Consider the following 6,000-nt stretch of genomic DNA (forward strand, 5'->3'; position numbering starts at 1 on the left):
CTCCTCCCACTCCCTTCACATATTCTCCCACCCTACCCCCATCCATTTCTCAGAGAGGGTAGGGCACATTGATTTGGGTAAGGTCCAAGGCCCTCCCTACTATATCTATGATGAACAAGGTATCCATCCAAAGAGAATCGGTTCCCTAAAAGCCAGTATAAACAGTAGGGATAAATCATAGTCCAACTGCCAGTGGCTCCTCAGTCTGCCCCAGCCATGCAACTGTCAACCACATTCAGAGGGACTAAGTTTGGTCCTATGCTTGTTCCTTCTCAGTCCAGCTGGTGTTGATGAGCTCCCATTAGCTCAGGTAGACTGTTTCAGTGGGTGTACCCATTATGGTCTTGAACTCTTTGCTCATGTTCTCATTCCTCCCACTCTTCATCTGGACATTGGGAGCTCAGTCCAGTGCTCTACTGCAGGTCTCTGCATCTGTTTCCATTCACCATGATCAAGTTGGCTTCATCCCAGAGATGCAGGGATGGTTCAACATATGAAAATCTGTCAATGTAATCCATCATATAAATAAAATGAAAGAAAAAACCCCATATGATCATCTCATTAGATGCTGAAAAAGCATTTGACAAAATCCAACACTACTTCATAATAAAGATCTTGGAGAGATCAGGGATACAAGGAACATATCTAAACATAACAAAAACAATATACAACAAGCTGACAGCCAACATCAAATTAAATGGAGAGAAACTCAAGCAATTCCACTAAAATTAGGAACAAGACAAAGCTGTCCACTCTCTCCATATCTCTTCAACACAGCTCTTGACGTTCTGGCTAGAGCAATAAGACAACAAAAGGAGATCAAGGGGGTTCAAATTGGAAAGGAAGAAGTCAAACTTTCATTATTTGCAAATAATATGATAGTATATACAAGTGACCTCAAAAACTCTACCAGGGAACTCCTACAGCTGATAAACACCTTTAGTAATGCGGCAGGATACAAAATCAACTCAAAAAAAATCAGTAGCCCTCCTATATACAGATGATAAAGAAGCTGAGAAAGAAATCAGAGAAACATTACTTTCACAATAGCCACAAAAACTATCTTTAAAAAATTTTCAAATTTCTTAAAGGTCTTCCTGCAATATAAAAATCAAGTACCTCTTTGCCCCACCTTCCATGGCACATACATAGCTCTCAGCCTGCTCCATTTCACTGTACCTGCACTTCTGGTGACTATCACCTGGCACTGGCATTTCTAAACTGTTAAGGTTCATCCTGTAACCAGACTCTTTTTGGGACTCTAGTCCTACCGTACAATTGCAAGCCTCACTGTTCCCTATGGTTCCTTTATGTCCTTAAAACCACTACCACCTCAGTGACTGTTAAATTACAAAGTTTAGCTGGCAGAACAAAGTATATTTTTGAGGATAAAAGCATCCAAGTGCAGCTTTAATATCTTAAATATTATTTTTTATAAACCTTGTTTTTAGGACAGGACATAAATACTCACATAAAGATCTATCCCAATCCAAATTATCTTGGAAATCTGTTGTTGTCTCCTAGTCAGGCCCGTTTTACATGGTCATCTCTAATCAAGATGGTGGTGAAATCCTGTGACATTCGTCTTTTTTTTAACTCCGGCAAAATGGCAACCAGCCATGTGACTGACTAGTAAATGGTGGTAATTCAAACTGGAATCATGTCAGATAGTTCCTTTAAAATTACCCATGCATAGATATTAAATTATCAGTTTTCAAGTGTTACTAGTTTTTGATAATTCTGGGCACAAGAACAGATCACAAAATACACAATGAAACTCACTTAATGAGCTTTATTAACAGAGAGGGGGAAGTGGTAGTGTACAGGACTGTCTGGAAACAGCGTGACGAGAGGGTAGAAGGGCAGGAATGCCTGCTCCTAAAGGCCCGCTAGCGCATGCGCATGCGCACAGGTGCCACGGCAAGCATAGATCATGTGACCACTCTGTGCTGTGCGCTGTGAGAGCCCTGGCACAGTTTGCCTGAACACTGATGACCCGGAAGTGCTAACGCCTGGAGTGGTTGAGAATTTTGGCTGAATGCTGAGCTGGAGGGAGCTCTGGATGCGATGGAAAATACCAACATTTTAAACTAGCTTTATTTTAATTTTAACAGATTTTTACCATATCCAACAAAATAAACTTATGAATTTTAAAGTACAGAATGTTTACATAAATCAAGTTAAATTTTTTTTTGGCTGTTCCGCTTTGTTTTCTTTCCCTTGTCACTGTGTCAGAGGCTCAGACGGACAGAGCGACTTAGAGGAAATTAAAAACGCCTGGGTCTAATGAAAGAGTCTCATAATCCAGCTCTAGAGACAGCGTTCCAATAAAGGACAGCAAAAAAACAGTTTTAACGTTATCTATTTTCAAAACATCTGGATTCCTGCTAGCCCGAATCCAGTGACCAGAGCTCATAGATTAATTCTGAGTCGTGCCCATAACTGTGGCCACAGCCGCAGTGGGTGGCAGAGACAGCAAAAATATCCAAACCGTTTCTGTTTCAGTTCCATGCTTGCAGCAAAACTCATAAACACAGCAGAAAACATAGACACAACTTTTTAACAAAACAAATAGAGGCACAACTTTCTCGAGAAATAGACAAATTTTTAAATAAGACAAACAAAACTTTCTAACCAGAATTTACCTAATAAGGCCAAGTAACTTTAAATTCGCATCAGCACACAAAAACCTGTACCAGCATGAAGCGCCCGACTCCTTTAAATGCTATTTATAACCAACGCTATCTGAAGGACCAAAGCATCCCTGGTGGAGCTGTAGCTGTTCTGCTGCAGCCCTGGCTACAGCGTCTCAACAGGGCTGCCGTAACTTAGCAACACTGGTACCAACCTGCAGCCAGGTTTGGACAGAAGTTGAAGGGGGCAACCTCCAGGTCAAGCCACAGGAACCCCACCCACCAGCATGGAAAGAGGGCTGTGTGCAGTATGGGGGCAAAAGATGGTTAACATTTCCAGCCGTAGCAGCAATTAACCCCAGATTCTCAGTTTAACGTTTGAAATCCTATTGGGCAGACCAGTCCCTTGCGAGCTGTCACGACAAGGCTGCATAGGCCACCCACCCCTCCCATACAAGCGTGCTGCCCCACAGCCCAGTGCTTGTGTGGCATGCCAGGGCACGCCCAGTTGCATTACCCCTGCGCTACCGACAGAGGCTGACTCTTTACTGAAATGTTGAAGGTGGGTAGAGGTTGTTTTTCTCATCCCTTTCAGGAAAATATATCACTTTTTTTTTTTTTGGCTCCTATGCTTCTGGTCCTACCTCTAAAGTCCTGTCAGTGATCCAATATTAAAGTCAAAACAGTCAAGCTTTGAGTCTATCCCATTACATCAGTCTCATAAGTCAGAAAGAGGATGGACAAAAACAAGACAGTACTGGCAGCACCAGTCTATCTCAAGAGGATGATGGGCATTGAAGAGGCTCATGGAGTTTGTTAGCCCTGCCTGGACTACCTGATGGTATGTTGTATGAACTGGACATGCAGGACTCACAGAAAAAAATTATTGCTGAACTTAACCAAAATAAGGTGAGACAGTCCTTTAGGATTCCTGTTTCATGAAAGAGTCTGCCAGACATTCTTCAGGGCACAGAAGAAAGTGACTGACAAACTGCCAATATAGGTAGAACTGTCTTTGAAATTTCCTGCTTCATGGAAAAGTCTGCCAGATACTATGGACCTGTAGGCTGAAGATGGATGCCCCAATGGTACAGAAGAACTTTGGGTGATTGTTCAGGCAACAAGATGTCTCTGTCAATTCTAGAGTTTTGGAAGTTGCTTACAATTGCCTTCCTGTTTACTTAGGTAATATTATATCCTTTTTTGGTGGAGTTGAAGACTAGATAGTTCTAGTTATAGTTTTCCTTAGCTATGATAAAAATAAATTAGATATGAAACTTTAAACTCACAAAGATAAAAAAGATGATAGAACAAAACTTTCCTTTTTATTTAGACAGAAAAGGGAGATTATGTGGGATTCCCCTCTGTATGCTGTGAATATGTTTTATTGCCATTGGTTAATACAGAAGCCACTTTGGCCAATGGCTTAGCAGAGTAAACCAGACAGGAAATCTGAACAGAGATATATAGAGTCAGCAGAGTCAAGCAGACACTAGCCAGCTGCCAAGGAAACAAGACATGTAGAAAATGAGGTAATGCCATGGTCACGTGAAATACATAGACTAATAGAAATGAGTTAATTTAAGATGTAAGAGCTAGTTAGAAATATGCCTGAGCCATCAGTCAAGCAGTGTTGTAATTAATATCATTTCTGTGTGATTATTCAGGTCTGGGTGGCCAGGAAACAAAAGTGCAGTCTCGGTTTACAAGACTAAATTGCACTTTTGCTAATGACATGACATATACCCAGAAAACCTTTTGGACTTTCTGAGCATGAGTTTTCTCATCTATAGAATGGGCTTGATGGTGATAATTCAGCTCTTAGGGCAAGGACTGGGGAAACAGTAGAGTGTGATGGTTTTGTTCATCTCGTTCATACACTAGGATCATGTATAGTGATGGCTGTTGATGGTCAAAAGGGGAACATACTGAAGAGAAACACGTGGCTTCTGACCTGGGTCTGGTGGTCCAATGACATCAAGATAAGCTATGATGCTCTTACCCTTTAGTAGAGCTAAAGAGATCTTGCAGATGGAGTACATCCCTACTGCAGGACTTGGGAGAAATCGCCAAAGTGAAGCCAAAGTTCAAAGGAAATGACAAGGTGGAAGAGCATCAATGCTGGACCTGGAAAGAGAAGAGAAGAAATTGTCTCTGAGTCCAGTGTTCCAGTTTGCTCACAACAACCTGCTTCGAGGTGTTGATCCCAAATAGACATTGTGACTTTTGAGGGAGAAAATACACTCTTAACACTCTGTGTGCTTTCTCTTCAGCCTGCGAACAGCCACGGGCTCCTGAGTTGCTGACTTGCTGGGGGCTTTTCTGACCTTCCCAAAGTGATGTGATCTACACGGTCTTGCTCTTCAGTTTGGTGCAATTCAACTTCAAGAATTCACAGGCAACTCTTCCTAGGTCATGCTTGCACTTTAATAAGGGCCTTTTAAGCCCTGAAACGGAAAAATTACAGAGTCCTGCCTCAGGTGCAGACTTGCCTATTGTGGAGGAGGACCAACAATAAGAAGGGATATTAATTAGGTCTTAACTCTAGCCACATTAACGCTGAAGATCAGAATATCCACCACTAGAGGGCAGGCTAAACAAACGTTGGAATGCTTGCTCAGTATTTTTTATTTCAGTTTATTTGTGGTTCTAGGGAATCCAGCTCAGGGCCTCAACTCTGAAAGACAAGTGCTCTACTCCTGAACTACATCCTGTCTCCAGATTCTTCCCCCACTTTCACAAATTCCCTTGCTTACAAAGAAAGACTTAAGGTTACTGGTATTGGGGAGACATGAAGGCTTCCATGACATTGACTTCGCTGTTACCTAAGTGTGTCTAGAATGCTAGTTCTGCCCCAGAGGAACACACAGGCACACATCCTCACGAAGCAAGCCCAGCATCCAGTACCTGCTACGTGTCAGGCATCATACTTATTTCAGGCACTCTGCGTTCTTTGATCCTCACACCTGCCTGAGGCAGATTTTTAAATTCACAATTTCATGTAAATTTTTGACAAAAGAGAAACTATTTGACAGATGAAGAAGCAGACTTATGAAAGTTAAATGTATTAATTTCTTCTTACAAAGCAAGCAGCTAATAAGCAGTAGAGTTCGACTGTTTGTTGAAAGGGTTGAAATTAATTGATGCATCATGTATAGTCTCTCCGGGGGGCTTTGGGGAACCACTATCTGACAGCAGTAGTTTGAAGTGGAGAAAATATTCCCAAGCATCTTCTTATTGCTATAAAATGTAACCATTAACAGTATTGCTTTTATGAGGTTTTTAATTTTTGATTTGTGTGTGTATGGTGTGTGTGTGTGTGTGTGTGTGTGTGTGTGTGTGTGTATACATATGAACTCAGGTTCCC

The sequence above is a fragment of the Arvicola amphibius genome, chromosome 3 (genome assembly GCF_903992535.2).
Source record: "Arvicola amphibius chromosome 3, mArvAmp1.2, whole genome shotgun sequence".
NCBI classification, from domain to species: domain Eukaryota; kingdom Metazoa; phylum Chordata; class Mammalia; order Rodentia; family Cricetidae; genus Arvicola; species Arvicola amphibius.